The sequence below is a fragment of the Accipiter gentilis genome, chromosome 6, assembly GCF_929443795.1.
Source record: "Accipiter gentilis chromosome 6, bAccGen1.1, whole genome shotgun sequence".
In the NCBI taxonomy this organism is placed as follows: Eukaryota; Metazoa; Chordata; class Aves; order Accipitriformes; family Accipitridae; genus Astur; species Astur gentilis.
In genome coordinates this window covers 22,461,350-22,486,858 of record NC_064885.1, presented here as the reverse complement: position 1 = coordinate 22,486,858, position 25,509 = coordinate 22,461,350, and positions in this window count along the sequence as shown.

The following is a 25,509-nucleotide window of genomic DNA, read 5'->3' as shown; positions in this document are numbered from 1 at the left end:
GGATGACCGACAGACAGTATATAAGGGCGTGACGCAGTTGAATAAACGCCATTTGCAGCATCCTCATATTGGTGTCAGTGCTCTGTGGCCCAGGGTATGGTGGACCCTGTGCCGAGTCCCACGGGGTGATCAGACGAATGTCTACAGTTTACCTGGTTAATCTAAGCCCTGGACTCCAACATCTTTCTTGCTGAGTGTCAGCATGTCGCTAAGCTGAAATAGTATTCAGGTTTTAGTTCAGGCCCACAGTATGTGTTTCTAGTGGTTTCTTTCTCTGAGAAGTTAATGTTTGCTTTGAGAGAAGCAACTAGTGTATGGTGAACAAAAGTGAAGATGTCTCACAACTGCAGAATTCAGCACTGGAGAAATAAGACTTAAATTTTGTGAACAACTTTTTGTAGCTTTGGCTCTCTTCTTTATCTGCAGCCAGTTAGATCCATGTGCACAGTTCAATAATTAAATCTTTCTCTTTAGTCTTATAAATGCAATTTGGGCTGTTTTTCAAAGAACATGGCTCCTTTGTCTGACATCTGGATATTTAGTTTATCAGAGCTCTGAGTTGGTCATGTAAATTGAGTGTCTCTGGTTTGGATCTGCTTTTTGATGGATAAATACATTCTTGCAAATGCGACTACAGACTCCATGGCTGGAGTGTTGTGCTGAGTTTGTTTGCTTGGTGGTGTTGGTTGTTTTTGTTGTGGATTTTGTTCTTGTGAGGGTAAGGAGGAAAGATGGGGAAAGCAGCAGAGGGCAAACAGCTAAGGAAGTGGTACTGGGATGCGAAATGTGTATCCTGAGGTGTTGATAGCTATTACGTGGATCTGCAGCATACAAGTCAGTAAATGCATTTCTGCTACCTACACAGAGTAATTACACTACCGTTTATGATAGATAGTTCAGTTTCTGCCAGTATTTCCATTACTAATTTCTGTTTTCAGCGATTTACAATACAGACTGAGTCTGTATCTGGGTAATTTTATTAAAGCAGATTTCAACGAGCTCTTCGGCTATGCAAGCATGGAAACAATACCAAATAAAAAGAAAACTCTAAACCTAGGGAACCTAATGTTCTGATATGTGATGTTAAGCTATCTTATCACTGATACATTGTATAATTTCTGTTTTGCCACTTACTGCATGTAAAGTCAATGATTTTTCAGCATCAGTAGCTTCAAAACCAAGTGTTTTAACCATTGCAATATTAGCCTGAAAATCACAAGATCTTAAATAATGAGGTTTTACTTTTTCTTTTTTTTTTTTTTTTCTTTTTTTTTTTTTTAATTACATTCACTAAGTTCATGCTTTTTGGTGGTTGTTTGGTGTCCCCCCCTGCCCCCCCTTTCCTTAAGGACCATGAGAGCTCAGTACATATCTTTAACCAATACATACTGATTGGTAGGTTGTATTGGTTTTGTGTGGCAAGGTTTTGGTAGCGGGGGGGGTTACAGGGGTGGCTTCTGTAAGAAGCTGCTGGAAGCTTCCCCTGTGTTCGAGAGAGAGCGAGCCCATACCAGCCGGCTCTAAGATGGACCCGCCGCTGGCCAAGGCCGAGCCCATCAGTGATAGTGGTAACGCCTCTGTGATAACATTTTTAAGAAGGAAAAAAGTTGGGACAGAGAGAAACTGCCGCCGGAGTGAGGAGTGAGAACATGTAAGGGAAACAAGCCTGCGGACACCAAGGTCAGTGAAGAAGGAGGGGGAGGAGATGGTCCAGGCGCCGGAGCAGAGATTCCCCTGCAGCCCGTGGTGAAGACCCTGGTGAGGCAGGCTGTCCCCCTGCAGTCCAGGGAGGTCCACGGTGGAGCAGATCTCCACCTGTAGCCCGTGGAGGTCCCCACGCCGGAGCAGGTGGGTTCCCGAAGGAGGCTGTGACCCCGTGGGAACCCTGTGCTGGAGCAGGTTCCTGGCAGGACCTGCGGATCTGTGGAGAGAGGAGCCCACGGAGCAGGTTTTCTGGCAGGACTTGTGACCCCGTGAGGGACCCACGCTGGAGCAGTGTGCTCCTGAAGGACTGCACACTGTGGAAAGGACCCATGCTGGAGCAGTTCGTGAAGAACTGCAGCCCGTGGGAATGGCCCACGTTGGAGGAGTTCGTGGAGGACTGTCTCCCGTGGGTGGGACCCCATGTCGGAGCAGGGGAAGAGTGTGATCAGCCCTCGTCCTGAGGAGGTGAAGCGGCAGAAAATAACGTGTGATGACCATAAACCCCATCCCTGTCCCCCTGTGCCGCTGGGGGGGCTTGGTGGTGAAATCCGGGAGGGTAGTTGTGCCCGGGAAGAAGGGAGGGGTGGTGGGAAGGTGTTCTGAGATTTCGTTTTATTTCTCATTACCTTGCTCTGGTTGATTTGTAATAAATTGAATTAATTTTCCCAAACTGAGTCTGTTTTGCCCATGACAGTAATAGTGAATGATCTCTCCTGTCCTTATCTCGACCCGCAAGCCTTTTGTTATATTTTCTCTCCCCTGTCCAGCTGAGGATGGGGCAGTGATAGAACGGCTTTGGTGGGCACCTGGTGTTCAGCCAGGGTCAACCCATCACAGTAGGTGAATATACCATGAAGCATAAGTAGTGTTATCTGCTTATTACTGGCACTTCAGTTCACAAATTGGCTGCATCTAGATACTGAAAAGGAATGGGGAGAGAAATGCTTTCACTGGACTCCACAGGAGTGACTTACAGTGCATTAGTGTAAACTCTGGTATCCTAACAGCATATAGTCATCAGCAGTGTCCTGCTGAGACAGTTTCTCCCCATACCTGCCCCTCCTCTTCCCTCCGCACGCTGTCAGTAGTTAACTGATACAGAGCATCCTTCAGCTCCACTACTCAGCACAGTTTCAAGGACTTGTCAGAAACCTGACTGCTGGATTTTGGAGTTGAGTTTCCTGTTGGCTCTCCAGCTGCCCTCCTCTCCTATTTGAAGGGATGTTTGACTGTAGGAAGTAGCTGCATAGACCCCATGTTGCAGCACATGAGTTTTGTCTCTTTTAGCCGGAGCATTGGGTGCCTTAGCCATGACTGAGCACCACATTGCTCAGAAAATGTTAAAATACAGCTCCTGTGCGACTGTCAACATTTTGGTACTGGTGTCACAGTATTTACAAAGGTTATTTAGAATATCAGGTGTAGAAGTAAACTAACCAGACAATTTATTTAATGAATGGTTTTTCCAGGATGATAGCTGGATAGCAATGTCCTCAGTTTTAATGTCTGGGTTTAGGCATAATCCCAGGATATGATGGGTTGCAGGGGGGCAGGCAGGGTGATCTGAGAAAATCCTAGCAGGATCTGTGGAGAGTTTTTGGCCTTTTACGTCTTCATCCATGTTTGTATGTAATATAATCTACAATGATGAAACTGAATTATTTCATAATCCTCATCAGCACAGTATCTGTGAACTGCTTATAATGCCTCCTAAAGACTCTTTTTTATTCTCTAAATGAGTGTAAAATCTGGGAATTTGGCTTTGATTGCAGTATAATGAATTTGAAGTTGCCTAGTGCAAAGCAAGAAGATTGTTATGAATATGTATGCAGTGCTGCTAGACTTTTTTATTGTATGGATGCCTGAGGAGATGAAATGTGTGAGCTCCAGACTTCTGGTCTTATGCGTCAGATCTTAATGAGGGATGTTTGATAACTTACTTTTGAGGTTTTTAATTGTTTGCTGATTTCTTTTTAAAATAATTATTTAAGAGAGAGAGCTCCCTAGTGATCTCTGATTTTACTAGTATACAGCTCAATAGTATTTTTCTTTTTCCAGGTTGTGGTTTAGTGAATTAAGCCTTCCTGCTTTCTAAACAAAGGAAACTTAAACTTTTTTTATATATATATATATATATATATAAATTTTTTTTTCATTTCAAGAATTCCTAGTTAAAAAAAGAAAAGTAAACAAAGGCACTGATATGTCTGAAATTCACTGCCTTCCCCCTCCCCCTACCTCCTACCCCAATATATGAATTATATTTAAAGTGAAGTTAGTTAGCTTATGTTGTGCATTTTACAGTCTTCAGTAATGTTTAGTGTATTTTTGTGGCAGTTATTACAGCTGACATGAGTTTACATTATTCCATTGTCAGGCTATACTTGACAAACACTTTTTTACAATAAATAAATAAATAAATGTAATATTTATATTGTCTTGTATATTCCTCCATAAAGTTAAACTATATCCTGTAGCTATTAAACATAGATTCTGACAATGAAATGCAGCATTTTGATGGGTTTTGTTATTTAGTTTAGTTTTTCCCAGCAGCTTCAGGTAATCAATTAAAAAAACCCAAAAAACTATTTATTGTCTCTCTCAAATGGAAAATGAAATAAATACAACCAAAAGAATTTTTATTTTTAATCTGAGAGTAAACAAGTGTGTGCTGTACTACAGTGGTTTTTTTTTTAGTATACTGAAAGTATACAGGCTTCTTCCAGAAATTTTCAGAGGAAAAAAAAGGTGTTTTGCCAGTAGAATAGAGCTCAGTGGATCTATTGTCACAGGAAAGATACCTGGAACTCTGGAACAGTCTAGTTAATTGAATGGTCTTGCTTAGACTATGTAATGATGAAATTACCCATGTTACTTTCAAACAGTTGTCATCTGAGCTTCAAAATCAATACTTGAATTTAAATAAATGGTTTCTTTATGAATATTTATAGTTATGTTTTATATAACTATTTATATAGCCTCAGGTTGTCAGCATGTTCAGTGGGGAGCTTGCATTTTCAGCTGTTCCTCATAGTCAAAAGGGCTGTGAGAGTAGGCTTGGATTCTGTGGTTTACAACTTGCGGGCTCCTCACTGCACCTATAGAGAGACATAAAGTCAGTGGGAGAAAACTGGGACTGCACAGAAAGTAGCAATCATAAAACATTCTGTAAATAGAGGTACAGGAGCCTTAATTTTGTGGAAAGAAGATGGAGGAGAGATTGTATTCCAACACATGAAGTTTCCTTAAGAGTTTCACAAACACAGTATGAAACTACAAAAAGACTCTGCTTATTAAACTCTGGGAGAAGTTTTATTGCTCATAGAACTCCAGTCTGAATGTCACAGCTGTTACTAATTACAACTAGGAGTAATTACACCATCAAAGATTAATGTAATTGTACATTTCAGTGCATACAGGATAATGGAAACATAGTGGATGCATACAGGATGATGAAAGTTTAATGTAATGCACACATTCTTAGCTGGTTAATAGTAATTTTATGCCTTTATGTAATCTTTACATGTTTATACCATTGTACATGCCTCTAATTCATAAGTCTTCCAGACATCCTAGGAAAAGAAACTGGCTTAACATCCCAGATTTGCCACTATCTTTGGATGTTGTCAATCTGTGTTAGTAAAGATTCCTTTATTGGTAACTCCTTTTTCTTTTTTTTTATTTTTCCTTATGTACCTTGGCTTTGTATAGCTTTGCATTTTTCAGTGAAGTTTTCCAAAGCAGTAGATCCTAAGAGATATTAACTGTTACTAGATGATGCTGTGTTTCTATTTTTCACTTTTTAAAGATATTGCTCTCAGGTTTTAGCTAGAAGGGATTTAATGTTTTGATGCTTTTTTTTCACCATATGGCTTTTTGAAATTACTTTAGCTAATTTCATTAGTGAGTCCATACTGCTTCTAGACCCAGAGTTATGAAACTCTGGTCTGCAGATGGCTGGTACCTGCAAGGCCATGGTAAATGGTCTGCAAAACCAAACAGTCCATAGGGCCTTTTGGTTAAGAGTTTGATGATGAAAGGGCATGGTCATTTGGGAAGAACCAGAGCTGACAGACAAAAACATGAGGCAACAATTTTCTCATTATATTGAAGCCAATATATTTTTATTTTGTTTCTCATGAGCTAAGAATGTTTGTGCAGTCAGTTCCTCAGATCTGGTGGTGTTTGACAATTTGTTATGGAATAGTAAATGGGTCACCTGCCTAACCATTTCAGCTGATTTTTAATATATTTTCTTATATCTATGGCTGCTGTGGACCTAGCAAATCACTTTCTGAGACTTCTCCACTACTCTTGGCGTGGAAGTAGCAACACACTTCCTTGGATGTCCAGATTTGGCAGTTTCTTGGAGGTGTTTCACTCTCCTGTCTTCTTTTCAGAAGACGATCTTAATTATACACAATAGACTTCACCTTTTTTCTCTCTTCAGTGCCAGATTCTGCCTTGCAGTTAAATAACCATGAGGCAACTGTTTCACTGGGAACTTCATCTAGTTGAATTTCATTACCAGCCGAACACTCAGCTCAGAAAATGCTGCTTGATTTTACTTTTCACGTAAGTTTTCTCTGGAAAAGGTAGCTGTAATTTCCAGCTCTTACTGTCTCATTTAGATGGCCTTGCAAAGCATGCTCATCCCCAGCGGGTGAGGAGTAGCAGGCCAGACAGCATTTCTGTAGCATGTAGCTCAGTGTACATTGCCTGCAACAGATTGAAAAGGAGAACAACATTGTGAACGCCTGCAGTGCTCTCATGTTGCCAATTATGGAGAAAAATAGGAAAGTCTCAGTAGCCCACACCAGCAGAACTGGAGGTGCTTCTGTTCTCTGTTGCCTGGCAGGTCCAGGTGCATCTCTTCATCTGTTTTTACTATTACAGTTTAAACTCCTTATTTTACTGACATGCTACCTAGATGAAATAAAATCTTTGTAAGTTCCCACAAAAGCTATAATATCACTATTTCAAATGTATTGGTTTTATCTGTTTCTGGTGGCAGTTTAGCATGTATGTGAGGTCTTTATTTTTCCTTTCCTGCCAACTGACAGGAATTAATATCAAGTCTTCTCTCTTTCTGTATTCTGTTAACCATTTTTGCTTGCTTTCTTACTTTTTTTTTTTTTTTCCCCTAAAGCTCTCTGATGTGGTATGAACCTCTCACACCTTATAGGAAAAGGATTTGGAGAACTTTTCCCTCCGTGAGGAAAATGGTATACCCCAGCTGTGCTTCCTAGGCTTGTTAATATATCTGTTTTATTGTCTTCTGTTCCAGTGCCAGAGAATTTTGTCAGGCAATCCATAGTGATTGATTCTAGGGAAACACAACACCATTTCCTCCTGTTTTCAGTCTTGAGTCACGTTGTAGCTCTCTCACCAGAGGCACAAAGCAGCCAGTCTTTTTTTTTTCCCCAGCATTTCCCTATCTCCAGAATTCCTGCACTTGTCTACAAACAGCTGTACAAAATTAACTGAAAATAACTTTCAGTTCTGGTCTTCACACCTAAAAAAGATGGTTCAGAGACTGTAGAAATAGCCTGTCATCCTTCTGGATTTGATATGGAGCAAAGAAGCCACATCCCAGTCAATAGAGTTTCTGTAACTTACTGAATTTCATATTGTTTTTCTTGATGTAAGGTGCTCCAATGCTACGTGGAATTATTTTTTGTGATTCTAACTGCTGGTCACCAGTAACAGAACTTGTGGTTAGGTATTTGATGCATCATTTACAATTTACTTTGTCTTATTTTTCCTTGCAGATGAACCTTTATACTTTCAGCTATCAGAAAGTCCCAGAGAACATGAATGTTCTTCTTTCCATTTGCAAACTGTGTAGAAAGCTACGTGTTTTGTCACCAGTAGGAGTTGATACTGAAATATTTGCAATGGCAATACATTGCTTTAATTCATACATGCCGAGTATGTTCTGCTAGGTAATAAAATGAAAAATTAAAGTGATGGCTGCAAGGGCTAACATACTATCTGTTATGCAGCTTCTCCCTTGGTAAGCTTTGCAGTTGAATTCGTTATAATTAACGGTGAAGTACCACTCTGGAAGAGTTAGAATGCAGAAAATGGCTTAGTCAGTACAATATAGGCTTAAAAATAAATAAATACAATCTCATTCCATTGACGTTACAAAATATGGCATCTCACATTCTTTCATGTCTTCGTGCTGTGATGTAAACACCTGATTATACCATTGCTGTGTAAATATGACTTTTGTTTAGCAGTTGGGCAGAGATATGATACAAGACTATAGCCAAAGAAAAGAGAATTTGAAAACTGCTTTCTAGTCAGGTTGACACCATCTTTGCCCTGTCTAAGTCTCTGTGTAAGGGTTTCTTCTTTCCTTTGCAGTGGAAAGTCTCTGATGCAGAGGAAGGGCTGATGTACATAGTTGCAAAGTGCTACATGGTATTTGCAAATCAAAAGCATAGCTGTGATAGTCTGTTATGGGAAATGATGTCAAACACAGATGGGATCCTTCTCCTTCCTCTAGGACAGGAGATTTTGGTGTATTGGGAGGTTATTCAGACAGCATGGATGCACTGCTCTTCCTGCAAATACCGTTCCTCTTGAGGATCTCTGAAAATGACATTCATTCAGTTCTCTTCCCATCTGCATTCTCCATTAGTTGTCTGCAAGTCTACTCTTGCTTCATACTGAACTTTCTCCTCTGTAGGACTGTGTGCAATAAGTCAAGTATTTAAAAACAGCATGAGAAAGGGGGAGATGAGTGAGCGTTGGAAAAGGCTGCTAGAACAAGTTGAATAGAGAAGAAGAGGTGGTGGAGAGGCATGACTGAAGTAAGAAGTGTTCAGGTCAGAGTGGCTTGCTGGGAAGAAGTGAGATCTTGTAGAATAGTTATTCTGTAATAAAGCACATCCACATTCCAAAATATAGTCATCCTCAGGGGATGTGAGTCCTTGTAGGCCTGACAAGGCAAATCCATGCTGAATTCTCTTCTGTCAGGGTTAGACTGCTGCCTGTCACAACCTAAAAACCAGCCAAGGTGTATTCATCCTTTTGCTGGAACCAAATTCCAACAGTTAATCTATTCTCAGAGAAACCACCACAGTTTCAGCTGCTGGTCCTCAAAAATGTGCATGACATCCATCAAGTTATCCAGGTATGTCTGTATAAGACTATTAATTCTCTGTTATGTGAGAGTCATATTACATAATATGAATGATACCAATTTTATTGAAAATGATCACTTATTATTTTCAAATTTTATGTGAAGATATGCATCTTAAGTGAAGTAGTTTTCACATTTCTTCCTGTTATCTCATAATCTCATGCCATTACTGCTGAGTGAACGTGGATGTTGTACTGAAATAGTAACTGAATTTCTTACTCCCTGTTCATTGTGTATGTGCTTCAGGTAATATTGTTTTGGAATAAAAAACATTGGATATCTTTATTTTGAATTGTGTTAGGTCATTAGGAATCACTTGGCATGCAAAATCCAAAGTGTATTTGATACACTGTAATGAAATCTATGTAGCCATAGCAAGGGCTAATCCAATGAATGTCATGTCCTCATGGAACAAGAGGAACAATGTGGGTTAGCGTGGGTCGATTTTATCCTAAAGAGTTGGAAATATACTGCTGAACTAGAATATTTGTGAAGGTCACTCCCCCTTAACAGTAACAACAACAAAATCTACGAAGAAACCGTAATAGTAGCAGTGTTTGTAGAGCATTTTTAATTCTATGAGAAGATCAGCCATATTATTTGCAGTGCACCACGTTTTCTGATGTATTTTGTGAGGGGTTTAAGCCTTCAATATTTCTCTCCTTTTCAGTTAAGATGCCTGTTGATTCATTTTCAAATTCTTCATGAATGAGAGGACAAAAATTTCCTTGATCAAAATGTTTTTCTTTTGATAACCATGCTGTCATAATATAATACAAAATTAATACTGCATTACTTAAATGAAACATTGCCACATTTCCTTCATGGAATGCTGAAATATTTTGATGTGCTCAGAAGTTTCATCCTTTGGTTTTTGTACCTAACAATTTTTTTAGCAAAACTGGTGTGTTTTTCCGAAAGCACTCTGACTATGCTAAGCCAGCATCCTTTCACGGAATATGGTTCCACTGAAGACTTTGTTACTGGCTCTGCCTCTTTGGCTGGGTGCAGACAGCTGACCTTTGGGTGAACTTCTTGTAATTTGCTTTTCCTATTTGTTAATGATTTGAGATTTCGTAGAGGATTTGTATGGCAGTAGAACAGGAGATGAACAATAATGTATGTCCTCATTAAATCTTCAGTATTTCTTTTTCATTGGACTTTTCTTTGAGTGGAAAGAACTAAGCCCTTATTCAACAGTTACTGAAATCAGAACTGTCCTTCTTAAGTAACTAAGTGCCTACTGTACTTCTTAATTTGGTTTTAGTGAAAGGATTACACAGTGGCATTATTTGGAGTTAGCATAGTAGTCAGCAAGCATACATTTGGGGTTTTTTCTGTTTTTCCTGACATGGCTTTTTCCCCTTCCAGGTTGATGGAAAGTTGCTTGATTGTATGCTGTCCAAACAGGCTAGGGATAGCCAGAGGTAATTTTTATCAGTTTTCAGTCCACTACACTCCCACACTTCTGTTTCCCATCAATAACCCACTATTTTGGCATTACCTTCAAAGTTCCTTATGTAAATTAGTATAAAAGGTTTTTAAGAATATTATATGAAGCTTCTGGCACTTCTGCCTTTTTCCCCACTTCCAGAGACTTAGTATATTTTGCTGACTTCTGCAGCGGTTTTTAATATAACATTCTTTTTTTTGTCTTTCCCCTTTTTTTGTTCTCTTCACTTTCCTGCGCTCCTTTTTTATCCTATAGCAGAGAGTATTGTTTTTATTTTTGAGCATATATTGATGAGCTTCTATTGATCTTGCTTTTTTTATATAAGCATAAATATTATTATGTACATCACTTGTGAATGGAGTCATTTTTTTGCTGTAAAATCATTGTTTCATTAATATTATAAAATTACTGAAACTGATATTAAAATGCCTTTTAATATCATCCCACACTTATTAAAGTGAAATTGCAGGCACTGGGGAAGTTTGAATTCAATTCTGAATTGTTGAATGTGACATGTTCCTATGCATTTAACATATGGAAGCAGCTTTTCTTTTTCTGGCTGTGATCCAAACACTTGAGTCTCCATTCCTGTTTCTTTGCTCATTGAAACTTCCAGTCAGTTTGGGTGGATTTAAGGAAACGCTATTAGGAAATAAATGGCAAAATAATGGTTAAGGTAATGAAAAGTATATAAAATGCAGTCTAAACTGGGTAGTTAACTGCTTTGTGGTGCTCTCTGTCTTTAGATCAACACCATTCCAACAGGGATTTTCTTTTTTTTTTTTCTTTTTTTTCTTTTTTTTTTTTTAAATTTGAAAACATAAAGCTACTTTGCTTTGGCCTTGGATTGTCCTTTTTCCATTGCAAATTAAATACGCTTATTTTTAATGTTTTACCATTGGTATCTTAAGAAATGAATGAAATTTTCCTATGATTGTGCAATCACTATGTGATGTCCCCTTATAGTTAGTAAACAAATCTAATGATTTATCACATTTAGATCACATCTAGGATTACACTAATGAGTAGCCCTGTTTGCATGTGACTTTCTATGTGATCAGAACAGCATGACAGTTCATAAAAATGCTTTTTTTTATTTTTATGAAGCTTAATTTCTCTGTAGAAAAATAAGTACAGTACAAAACAGACCCTTTTTTTTGCAGTTCAAATATTGCATTCCCCTTTACAGCAAAGCACTGATCTTAAGATATACCCCATGCTTTTTTCCAAAGGTTCTTCTGTAGGTCTTTCTTGGGTTGTTTTGCTTGTCTTTCTGTCCCTTCAGCAACATGTTCAAACTGCCTGATGCACACTCCCACCTTTATCCCAATGTCAAATGGTATTGTTCTAAAAAGATCCACTGACAGAGTGAAAAGGAAAAAACAAATTCATCAGCTTGCTAAAATGAGAGTTAAAAAGCCTGGAAATGTTAGCATTTAAATTAGAAAGTGTTGATCTCCTGCCAACCCTCTACTTTCTCTGCTCAATTCTTGTGAACTGGTAGGATATCAAATTAGGGAAGTTAACCTCTTGAAGCTTTTAGGGGGGGAGCTGTTTTCTCTCCTCCAGTTCCTTGCTGACTCAGGAGAAAGAAGCTGGCAGGTTGAGCTGTGAAGTGCGTATTTTGAGTGGACAGCATGCTCAGATTTATTTTTCTTCCAGCTCTGCTGCAAAGTGAAGAATAAGTTTTAAGTACTGATTTTGCAGTAGTAATGAAGTAATTCATCACGCTATGTTTATCCTACTGTTAACAGAATTAGAAGTATATTAAAGCATTTATAGACAGGGTATGCAGAGGAAGGCTATTTGCACACTTGGACCCTGTCAAACGTTACACTATCACTACTGAAATCACCAGGTTCCCGAAGAACATGAGGCTCACTTAAAAATCATGAGATGAGAAAATTTTTGGTTGCCCTCTATTCTGTGAGCCATTATGACTTTTAAAGCATATCTTGGCAGTCATGAGAGCCAGAGGCCCTACTGTAAATGATTGTCATGTAAATGCTTTGCTCTGCAGCACACCCTTCAAGAAAGGCACTTAATCTTGTGAGACCCCTGCAGTTATTGGGAGCTGGCAACACTTCCAGGTGGGGAGGAAAAGTGTACTTATGCTGGCCTAACTTTCTGTCTGTGGGAATAGTTTGTTACCTGCTTTTTTGGTATCTGCTTAGAAACAGGTGAAGAAACTACTGGCTACTTTGAATTCCTGATTTTAAAGACTATACTCCATGACTTAATAATTTCCTTATCTGCACAATGCTGGGATCTAACACTTTAGTGGTCGGGAAAGAAGCACCTGTGTCTTCTGTACTACCAAAACCAGGCATGGTGAGCAGGCAAATTGGTAGTGTGGTCAAGGCACTGTGCTGTGTATCTGTTAGCATGTAGTGCTGAGAGGAGGTGTGCTCTAAATCCATGATGATGCAATGTAAAGCAGTCTTAGAAAAAATTTGTACTATTCTGGAAGTAAACTACTTCCTTCTTCTTCTAGCAGAAGGAATAGTTCAAGATGGTGAGCTTGGTAGTTTTATTCCCAAAATCACTCTACATGTGTAATATCAAGAAACAATGGGCCAAATTTCAATGATTGTTTTCCTTTTTATTCCTCAATGAAATACACTACTTTGTCTTACAGGGTGCTTTAAGCTTTAGGAACCACTGCAGGGATGGCAAAGTCGAACAAAAGTGTTTATTTTCTGTCTGGTACCAATTAGGAAACCAGAGAGGCTAAACCAGTTTGTAAGTAGCAGTAAGGCTACATTTAGTGAGAGTTTGGGATTGTCACACACTTTAAAATCAATTCTTCAAAAGAAATTTATGAGGGAGAAGTGTTTAAGGAGAAAGATAAACTAATGATGAGAACTTAAACTCTGAATGGAATAGAGTTATGCTACCAAGGTGACCTTTTGGCTTTTTAGAAAAAATAATCTACCATCTTTTGTTTACTATTACTATTGTAGTTAAACCCTATAGTGTATTAGCTTTCAGCAGTATTTCAGTAGTCTCTATAAAAATAATTAAGAGAAAATGTAAGAAGAATTGCATAATGTAGTTGATCTTAGTTTGGTATAAGAGAGTAAATGAGATGGATGGCTCTATTTTATGATTCCTTAGTTGAGCTACAGCAAGTTGCTGCTCAGGATGCTGAAAAGGCAAAGCTGCTGTTCCTTGGTGCTGTGTCATAGCTCATTTTGTTCTGTTCTCTTTCTTTGGCCTCCTAATTATTGTTTGCCTGCAGAAGGGAACTGCATAATCCATGATGAGTGCTGTGCCTCTGGCAGAGGGGCATTGCTGTCATATTCTTGGGCTTTCATTTGCATGTTTCTTATATCTCTGTATTTACAGAGGAAGGTTCTCAGAATACATGAAAGTTTCAATTATTTGTTACACAGCAAACTATTTTAAGATATACTTAAGACTTCTACCATTTGGTCAACACTTAGCTGTTTTTTTAAATGAGGTTAGCCACTGCAGTGCATACTGGGATTGTACTCCGACCTTCTCTTTTAACAGGCATTACGTTCCAGTAACCCTTGCTTCTTAGTTGTGTATGCCTTAACCTGGTTACTGGAAAGAGGATGGAGCATTCTCATCTATGTGAAAAAACACCTGGCGCATACTCATGCTGGATGGTGTGAGTTTCTCTGAGGTGTGTCAAGACCGGCATCTACCTCTTTAGAGTGTGTGTAATTCCAGGGCTACCGATGCACTCGTCCTATAGACTCTCACAGTGTTAATGCTTTTGATGGTGTGTGCTCTCTGGGGCTGCTGAGGAATTCTGATGTGAGCTTGATGCTACTCTGTACACTATCAAAACTTGCACTTATCTCTCTGTAACTTTATTTTTAACATAAAAAGCTTATTGTTTGCAGCCAATGTTACTATAGAAATCCACTGTATATTGAACAGAAAAGGATTAATTTGACATGGAATTGTGTTGAACCTAAGTGTTGGATGTGATAAAAATTGCTGATGTGGCTGTAGGAGAGTGTTAGTTGATGGAAGACAGGGATTACTGCACAATTGATTTATGATACTCAGATCATACATACACATGTCTTAGACCTGTTAACTTACTTATGAAAAATAACCCAGATGTATATTCATGGGTATTAATAATTTCCTTAATGTGATGTTATGAAAAGGATTTCATCAAAGGAGATACAAGGCTGTTAATTAACACTGCTTTCCCAGTCAGCAAAAGACAAACCATGTTTAAGTGACTTGCTGAACAAGAGTATACTTAAGCACATCCATAAATGGCTTAAGGAACTAGGTGAACAAATGTAAATATAAGAGGTGTAATCATCTTTGAAATAAAAACCAAAGATCTTCCAGACTGGCATGAAATAAAGTTGTCCTGGTTTCAGCTGGGATAGACTTAACTGTCTTCCTAGTAGCTGGTACAGTGCTATGTTTTGAGTTCAGTATGCGAAGAATGTTGATAACACTGATGTTTTCAGTTGTTGCTCAGTAATGTTTAGTCTCAAGTCAAGGATTTTTCAGCTTCTCGTGCCCAGCCAGCGAGAAAGCTGGAGGGGCACAAGAAGTTGGCACAGGACACAGCCAGGGCACCTGACCCAAACTGGCCAACGGTGTATTCCATACCATGGGATGTCCCATCTAGTATAGGAACTGGGAAGTGGGGGCGGGGAATCACTGCTCGGGGACTGGCTGGGTGTCGGTTGGCAGGTGGTGAGCAATTGCCCTGTGCGTCATTTGTACATTCCAATCCTTTTATTACTACTGTTGTCATTTTATTAGTGTTATCATTATCATTATTAGTTTCTTCTTTTCTGTTCTATTAAACAGAAATAGAAATGTTCTGTTTCTATAGAAATAGAAACAGAAATGTTCTTTTCTGTTCTTATCTCAACCCAGGAGTTTTACTTCTTTTTCCCGATTTTCTCCCCCATCCCACTGGATGGGGGGGGAGTGAGTGAGCGGCTGCGTGGTGCTTAGTTGCTGGCTGGGGTTAAACCACGACAAAAAATCTACACTTGAATGCTTTTGACTACAGACTCATATGAGTAATCAAAACATGAAGAAGATCAACTTGCAAACCTTGAATGAGTGTGGAATATTTTGGAGACAGGTGAGCAGGGAAAGGGAAGAGTGCAGGCAGTGAGGACATCCAGAGGCAGTGCAAAATGAAGTTCTGCGTGGCAGGTTTCTACCTGTGGGTTGCTAAAATCCCCAGCGCAATCAGCATTTTTTCTCTCCAACCCACAGCTGTTACAGTGAAGCTGAGCCTCTTGCAACAAAGACTGTCTCTGAACTGAAACAATACATGCTGCTTGTTTTTAGGATGGAAATGGTGTTCAACAGGAGGGGAGGAAAGGATTAAATGAACCTTGACTTTAGTGATCAATGTTAGAATTCAGTTTGAAGAAAAGTAAACATCTTAAAGTTTGGGTGTAATTATGGACTTAGGCCAAGTTTGTTTTAGGAATGGTTTTATTTTTATCTTGAATTCAGTGGTGAGAAGCTTAAGGTCTCTTATTTGTACCCATGTCCTTTTGTTTCCCATTGCACCCTTTGGTTCTAGTTAAGCCTTGTAAGTTCACAATCTGTTGTGCCTTTACATCTGTCTAAACACAAATGGTGTTTCTGATGTTTTTAACATCCTGAAAGAATTTATAAACTCTGACCCCGAGTTGATACTACTGGTTCTGACTGACCATGGTTTGTTTTGGGCTGTCTGTCCTTTGAGTGGCTGGTTACAGTAGTGCTGATGTAGGGGGCTGAGACACTAGTTTCAGTTGCAGGATTTAAGAAATAATTGGTTTAAAGATTAATTTTCTTTGAAGTTGGCAATAAAATGGGCTGGCAAGCACAGGGCTTCTATGCTTATGCCTATGAATAGCACAAATTTTCCTTTAAAATCTTTGATAAAGGCTTGAACAAGTTGAAATGCCTGCTTTCTCATGTTCCAGCCACTAGCAATGAAATGTCTTTAATATTTAAGTAACTGTTTTTATTAGACTCTGATAGGCATTAATAGGTGTTCCTGAAGTGCTGTTGACTTGCTTTATATTGGTTAGCTAAGAGAAGAAGCTTTTATTCTTTTCCAGCAGGACCCTGAGTGTGTCATTCAGCACCCTGGGGCAAGGTGCTGAGCCGAACTCAGCAATAGGAGGCAATGATAAATCTGGATTTGAGGGAAATATAGCACGTTAGATCTCACTTGCACTCTCAATTTGCAAAGTTCCACTTTTTACACACCCAGAACATAATCATCAGATGCTATTTCGTACTGATAACCTTCAAAATATATTTATTCACACAAAGTCATTTCTGTTCGTGCTTTGAGATGGACTAACTTCTGTGTGAAGGATGATTCTGGTAAGTCGAAGTCATCTTCATGCCCTACATCAGAAAACTTTGTCACTTTCAAAGAAATGTTTTGAAGAAATAATGAACAATAGTAAAGTTTGTGCCATAAGACATTAGGACATGAAGCAAGACTGTCCTAAGATCAATGCTGCTAAGCATCATCATAGCAAGAGTGAATGAAAAGGATTTTCTGTTTGACTGGAAAAACAAAACAGAAATGTCACTTCCACTAATGTAATGTTCAGTCCTTTTCAATTTATAGTGGCATCCTTCTGTATTTGTTGGTAGGCTTGGGAAAGAATAAGAAACTTCTGGCTTGTTTAAAAACACCAGCAACAAAAAGCAGCAATAATTTTTGCTAGTTGGGGTGTTGAACTTTGTATTTTACATTTGGGCTGATCATTTGAATTCAGGAAAGAACGCGTGTTTAGACTCTCTTCTAAGCTGTAGGATCCCTATTTGCTAGATAAATACTGCATTCCAATTAGGAATGTTGAAACATCATTTGTTCCCAACAGGCATTACAACTCCTGTTCAAAGAGGTGCAGTGAAATTGGGACTCCAGTTAAAGCCTTGGTTTAGGGAAGGGAAGCTCTGACGAGGCTCGTGAGGTAAAGGTAGAGCAACCACCAAATGCAAAATGGGATTTTGGAGATGGAGATTGCTGGAGCCTTCTGATGATATGATATCCAGCCCTGGGACAATTGCTTGTATGTAAATTATTAGTATTAAACTTTTTAAGCAATAGTATTTAGAAGAACTACGTGTTTCCCTGGAAAGGGTTTTTTACATAGAAAATAAGTTAGGTTAGTGAATGCTTGCAGAAACTAGATTTTTGCATAAGGGTAGGTATTGGATCAATTGTTTGTACCATAGAGTTGCAATCATATGTAAGCTACCTGCACAAAATACATAAGCTTGATGCATTATTACATGATCCAAAGAAAATTAATGCAATTTTAGAATTTAAACTTTAGAATTTAAGTTTTTCCATCTAAATTGCAGAGTAATTTATGGAGTTTTTATAATTTAACTTTAAAAGTCTGAAGTAGCAAAAACATTATTGCTCAGTGAGGATAATTTATATGTCTTTAAAACATTTTCTTAAAAATATCTGTAAAATACATTTACAGTTAAAAGACTACTTCCAACTGATTTTGCTGAAAATACTAAAGGAAAAGTATCATCTTTTACCTAAGATCTAGCAGAGGAAATACCATCTGAAAAGAGGTTTTTTTATAGAAAGCTTTACGCATATGAATCTAGGTTATAATAAAGTAACTACAGTATTTGCTGTCAAATTCCTGATCTAGGCCATTAAACAGTCTAGAACTGAAATCTGTATGTGTGTTTTTCCGAGTTTTCACTTTTTCTGTTACTGCTTTCAGCAACTACAGTTGTAAACTGGGCACTCATATTTTTCCTTTTGTGCAGAAGTGTTGATGGGTTGTGAACACCACTTTAGGGTTAATTTTCTGAAGTGATGTTTTGAAGTATAGTTATTTTTTGTAAGTCACTAGTCAGAGTAAAGCAGACAAACTAATAAAATGTGAAATATTAGGGCTGTTGGGGATGGATTGAAGGCTAAATATAATCAAATTGAAACAACAGGATGAATGAGGTCAAGCTCGAAATAGAACTCGTGTAATTTACAGTCCAACCTGATGCACTTAGTCTTTCTTACTCTAGCAGGTCTAGGACATTGAGCAATGGACATTTAGTGGTTAATATTTTAAATATTACTAGAAAGAGGAGTTTAGTAATGGAATTAATTGTTTAAAGTAAAGGATATAATTTGATACAGAGGCTAAATAATGTGAAGCTCTATTTGCTAAACATAAAAAAATATATATATTTATATTTATACATATATATATTTGGGTCCAAAGACATAGGTAGAAACAGATTGTCCCTTTCAGTAAAAATGACTTTAGGATGAGATCAGGGAAGCAGAATTCTGAGTTCCGATTGTAACTTTCCCAAAACCACTTTCTAATCTCTACATCATAAATCCTAGTGGCATGGTGGGACATGTTCTTCTAAAGCAAAGAATCTGTGTATGACTCCTAGGCCTTCATCACAATCTGCCTGCTCTGCTCCATTCTTAGCTGTTTTCTCAGCAGTGGCTGCCTGCCTGTACTGAAGGGATCTCTTTGTAGAGGAGAGAGTAGAGAACATAGTGCCTGGATCCAGTTACCTTCTATCAATCAAACGTGAGAAGAGATGGAGAATACTCATTGTGTTATTCACAGATGAGGATAGCTCTTCTCATTCAATCCCTCTCCTGTCCTCCTCTCAGAGGTGCACTCTTGTGTCCTGGATGGGGCATTTTACTGCTAGACAGCCACAAAAATTGAGTCCCAGTAATGGAGTCTTGTGAGCTCCGTGACTGAATTGGAGAGAGAAGTCTTCAGTAGTGCCAGAGTTGCTATGCCTGAGAAGACTTTAGTATCTTTTCTCTCAGAAGTCACCTCACTTTCATTTCACTAATGTATATTTATTAGAATGCATCATTTGCCTGTGTACACACAATTTGTAATGCATGTGGGATATTTTATAATGGTGGCTTTTTTTTTTCCAATTTCCTTCCAGTTACCTGCTGACTCTTTTCTAACACTGAAATTAGGCAAATTTTGAAGGCAAAAAGCAGTTTCTTCTGAAGTATGAAGTAAGATACTGACTATTTTTAAGATGCATCAGTGTTGCAGTGTAAATCAGAGATGATCGCAATAGTCTTAAACTGGCTACGTAGGTACTGGATGGAGCCTAACTGCATTGCACAGGTATTTCCTCTTCTTACTCTAACAGGGTGTTTGCACACTGTACTGTGGCTGCATATCCTTGTGTTGACAGGATGACATACCCAGCATTTGTTCACTGTGCCAGCTTCAGGTTCCTGAAAGCTCGTTTCCTTCGGGTCTCTTCCCCCTCTAGTCTGATCTTTTTCTAGCTGTGACAGCAGCACAGAGGGCTGCTGATCCCCAGAAACTAAGTTCATTGATATTTACCATGGTGGATTGACTTTTGCTAAGCTGTGTGAGAAATTCTGGATCATCTCTAATTATCCAAAGTACATTTACCTATGACTATGAAAGGTGACCAGTATAAATTATCTATAGATAAATATGAAACCTTTTGCCAACTCAGGCCACCATTGCAAATAGTGACAAATCTGATAGATTTATATATATATATGTATGTATATATATAAAGTAATATATAATCATTGTATTTTATGGACATTTGTATAAAAATATTTGCATGTATACTTTTGTAATTTTGCTTCTTTCTTATTGTAGAATTGTATATTGGGTTTGTGTGGTAGGGTTTTAGTAGCGGGGGAGCAACAGGGGTGGCTTCTGTGAGAAGCTGCTAGAAGCTTCCCCCATGTCTGATAGACCAGATGCCAGCCAGCTCCAAGATGGACCTGCTGCTGGCCAAGGCTGAGCCCATCAGTGATGGTGGCAGCGCCTCTGGGATAACAGATTTAAGAAGGAGAAAAAATACCCTGTGCAATTGCAGCTGGGAGAGTGGAGTGAGAATATGCGAGAAAAACAGCCCTGCAGCCCCCCAGGTCAGTGCAGAAGGAGGGGGAGGAGATGCTCCAGGCACCGGAGCAGAGATTCCCCTGCAGCCCATGGTGAAGACCATGGTGAGGCAGGCTGTCCCCCTGCAGCCCGTGGAGGTTCACGGTGGAGCAGATATCTACCTGCAGCCCAGGGAGGACCCCATGCCAGAGTAGGGGGATGCCCGAAGGAGGCTGTGACCCCATGGGAAGCCCACACTGGAGCAGGTTCCTGGCAGGACCTGCGGATCTGTGGAGAGAGGAGCGCACAAAGCAGGTTTTCTGGCAGGACTTGTGACCCTGGGGGGGACCCATGCTGGAGCAGTGTGCTCCTGAAGGACTGCACGCTGCGGAAGGGACCCATGCTGGAGCAGTTTGTGAAGAACTGTAGCCCATGGGAAGGACCCATGTTGGAGAAGTTCATGGAGGACTGTCTCCTGTGGGAGGGACCCCATGCTGTTAACAGGGGAAGAGTGTGAGGAGTCCTGCCGCTGAGGAGGATGAAGTGGCAGAGATAATGTGTGATGAACTGACCACAACCCTCGCTCCCCGTCCCCCTGCCCTACTCGGGGCGCGGGAGGTAGACAAAATCAGGAGTGAAGTTGAGCCTGGGAAGAAGGGATGTGTGGGGGAAGGTGTTTTGATTGGTAACAAGTCACATAATACCAATCTGATTTGACTGGTAATAAATTCAATTAATTTTCCCCAAGTCAAGTCTGTTTTGCCCATGATGGTAATTGGTGAGTGATCTCTCCCTGTCCTTATCTCAATCCATGAGCCTTTCATTATGTTTTCTCTCCCTCTGTGCAGTCGAGGAGGGGAAGTGATAGAGCGGCTCTGGTGGGTATCTGGTGTCCAGCCAGGGTCAACCCACCACAAATTGCTAGAAAAGTAGTTGATTAATTTTTTTAAAAAGGAAATGGATGAAGAAAACTCTAGAAAGTTGGAAAGATTTGTTTGGCTTTCAGCTAGAATAAACATGTCAAGTTAAACATCTTAATCTAGGCAATTTAGTTCAGCTCTGACATTTTTGCCTTAGGCAGTGATTGGAAAACTGTGGTTAATGTCACAACCAACCAGCTAAGCTGCCTAATTTTGATCTTGAAATTTCCATGATCAACATATTTTGCTATGTTTTGTCCTTGAAACTGAAATCTCTTTACTCTGCCTAGTTTTTAGCTAATTAATATTTTCCACTCTTCTGAAATGTTTATACTTACCATGAAGTAATGAGGAATTGGCCCTTCTGTATGGCAGATGTAGTTTACAGTGAACTCTTTGAGATATTTTTATAGACACTGTAGGTTTTATTCATGGTTCCTCTTCTCTATTGAAGAACTTTCCTGAAAATCTCACATATTTTACTAAGCAGTCACAAACTTCTAGGAAAAACAGTATGCCATTCCTTATGAGGTGCCAGGCTTTTCACTGTGAAAGCATGAGAGACAACAGACATAAATTGAAACCAAACACGTTCAGACTGGATAATCTTATTATTTTTTTTTAGGTATATGAGGATAGTGAGGCAGTGGAACAGGTTGCCTACAGAGCTTACGCAGTTTCCATCCTTTGAGGGTTTCAAGACCCAACTGTATAAACCTTGAACAACCTGATCTGACCTCATAGCTGACCCTGCTTTGAGTAGGAGTTTGAACTAGAGACTTCCTGAGATCCCTCAGATCTCCTCCAGGGTGATTATTGTGACAAGTCAACCAATTGCTCTGACAAACATGCAAACCCAGCCTTTTTTATATGCAAGGAATATGTATGTATGTTAGGTATGGAACACTTGGTCCGAACACAAAGCTGTGCCTGAGACACTTCAGTAGAATCAGCAGTTAAAATTGTACCTATTTTAAAAATAGGTCTAGCAGGCACTTTCTTCCCTCTACTGCTGTCCATTCTTGGGAGATTTTTCTGCTTTTTCCTTCCTTAAAGACTGGTTGTCTTCATCCTCTCTTGCTTGCTTAATCAGATGTGGAAGCATCTGTCTCAGAATTGTTTGCTCTTTGACAGCACGTTACAACCTGAGGCTCCTTTTTCATTGTATTAATATGTTAGAATATATATTCTGGGATATGCCTGAGAAATTACATTTATGCATTGAAGCTGGGTCTGTTTTTTTTTCTGTGAATGTCTGTGAAGGCCTGTTCAAGGTGAAAGAATGCAGAATTTTAATAGAAGGGAGATTTGACAGTTGTTTGTAGAATGCACTGCAACATTTATTGATACAGGACCTCCTGAGGCATGGATTTATATGCCCTCTTAAACAATGTCCTTTAGTCTCATTTAGGGTTAAACATGCTGAATGAGGATGGATTTAAGTGTGTACAGACCACTTATCCTGCCATACAATGGCTATATCATACATATAACCACTAAACACTTTGGGGCTTTTGTTAGGGTGAATTGGTAGAAGGCAATAGGAAAAGTACAACCAAGAATACTCTTGTGTGTTGAGCGATATCCTGCAGGGCAGAACTGCTGCTGCCTTCAAGCAGCATTTTTTCTGCCTTGCTTTCTTATTTCTTTTCTCCTTCACCAGGTCTTTGGCACAGATCTGCTACCCTGCTGCTTCTGGCACAAGGGGTTCTTGAATGAGAGAGAGACAGCAATGTCATGCTGCAGATACATATGGCGTGGACACCAACACGTAGGAGTGCGAAGTGGGGACCAAAAAGTGAGTCTCAGTGTGTGAAAGTTAACAAAGTACATACGTTAATTGGGGCTCTAAGCCAATACCAAAATGTTAGAAGAGGAGGAAAGGGAAACTGTTCTTGGTAAAATGTTGTATTACTTTCCTAGCTGCACATAATCTCTTGTCATTATAAATGCATATGGAGACAATATTTCAAGTTTTTATACTTTGGACACATTTTACTTTCTACACAGGCTAGCTGATAACAAACCAGTACCCTGTTTGCCTCCATTAGTGAACTGTGCAGTCAGTAAGAATTACCAAACTCAATTTAGAAGATACAATTGCCTGATAGGATGATTAGTGAAAAGGAAAGGAAGCAAAGTGAAACTGAAGAAGCATCACGTTACTAAGAAGGATGTGGTCTTACTAGTGTAGAAATGTTTATTTCTAACTCTCAAAGCTTAGCACTTCATGACTTGCTTGGAAAAGAATCCTGCTCTATTTGTACAGACTTTTTTTCCCCCTCTTCAATCCTTTGTCTGTCGGTCTTTTGACTTTATCTTCCCCAAATTATTTTGCTTTTTAATGTAATTGCTGTATTACTTCCTTTTGAAGTCTTGCTTGTGATTTAAGAAAAAGAAAGTTCAGAGAGATTTCACTGAGCTTTAAACTTCAACTGGCAAGAAAAAAAATGTAGACATACCATTTCTTCCCTCATGGTGTAATCAAGTGGCAGAGAGTTTTAAATAAATTGATTCTTACCCTATTTTAAAAATTTCATTTAAAAAAAAATCCAAACCCACCTATTGCCCATTTTGCTCTAGGACCTTTTGGAAAAGTGAGATAATGATGTTAAAACAGACTGAACTTAATCTGCAGCTTTCTCAGCTCTCAGTCTTGGATACAGGGATACAGAATCTTTAGTTAATGAGCACATACATATGTGTGTGTGTGTGTGTGTGTATATATATATATACTTCTTTTAAAATTTATTTTTCTGAAAGGACAGCATCAAAATAAAATTAATGTTGTGAACATATTTTTCTTTACCTAGGTTATTGTTATTGGTTTTATTTACCAAAGGAAAGAACTAAAATAAATTGCAGTTTACTTATCAGTAAGGTTTGTTTAAAGGGTTTCAGGTGGCTGATGTTATTTTAGGCATTATGCGTCTCTGATTGTTATTTAACATCAAGGTCCTACTAACCCTTTATTTAGTTGTCCTGATTCTGCTGCTACTGGGAGATTTAAGCTAAGGAGAGCTGAGAAATCCTGTTTTAGCCTTTTCTATAGGGAAACCCAGTGCATTTGGTAGTAGAAAAGGGGAGGGGGATGATAAAACAGAGACAGTGGTGTTTACAGCTCCCAAGTTTGGTTGTTTGCAGTGCATGCTTGACAATTTACTAGTCCACTAAAAACAAACAAAAAAGCCTGAAAAAAATGAATTCTCCAGAAGCCAACACAAAACCAATTATCCAAACAAAAAATGACCAATTGAAAACAAAACCACATTTCTTAGTGCTTATTTGACCCAGAGCAGCTACAGTGGTAACGGGAAGGCTCCATGAAAGCTTGGCCTCTGACTTGCACAAATGTCATGCTGCAGAGGGAGTAATATTGCAGGAAGCCTATCCTCCTTTCTGTCTCAGAAATCTCTTGTTTAACTTTATGCTAGAGTTACTTATCTAGATATACATTATCTCAAACTAAAAGTTCATCCCCAAAAAAGAAATCTAGTCTCTTGTTGCTCCATGACTACCTCCAAACAGGGTTGAGATTCTCAGGTAGAGCTCCTTGTGTGAGCTATATATGCTTTGAGTTATTTATTCTTATATGAAGTAAACCTTTGATTTATATCGATTTAAGAAAATCCCACCTGTCATCGGATGCTCATGTGTAAGGATACTCTGAATTCTCTGTAGTGGTTGAGCAGACTCAGGCCCACGTGTCTCAGGGTCAGTCATGTTGCTCAAATCCAGTATAGAAAAAAAACTTGTTAGCCAGCAAAACATGCAGTTACACAACAGGATTTTTGGTTTGGGATTTTTTTTTTTTCTTTTTTTTCAGGGAGACAGACTGGCACAACTGTTGTGACATGAATTGTTTTGGCCCATTCCCATGTTGACCCTTTATTCTGGACTCACAGCAGAGTAATTATTCCCAAATGAAAATTTACTTCTGTTTTCCCAGAATAAAGTGCCTTTTCCCAGAACAAAGTGCTCACGTGAATGGTTGGGGGAGGGAGGCTGTCCCCTGACTGCTGAACTGTATTGGAATAGGCAATCTCCAGCACATATACATCCTTCCTATATGCTGGTTCTGCAGCAGCCCCTGAGTCCCTGCAGCTACAGCGGATTACAAATGCTGTACATAAATTGCTCCAACCTGCGAGTTTAAGGAACTTTGAAGAAAGCAGGTATTCAAAGGTCTTGGAGCTCTATTGAAAACATTAACTATAGCATACCATAAATTAATTTAAAATAATGTAATATCAAAAGTATGGAAAGGGAATGTATACACTGGACAAAACAGAGTTCAGATCCCTGTATTTCTAAAAATACACAAGTTATTACTCATATACAGCCATATTTGACATCTTCGCATCTTTGAGCTTGGATGGGATTGATTCTTACATTGCAAAGATGTGAAGGCCT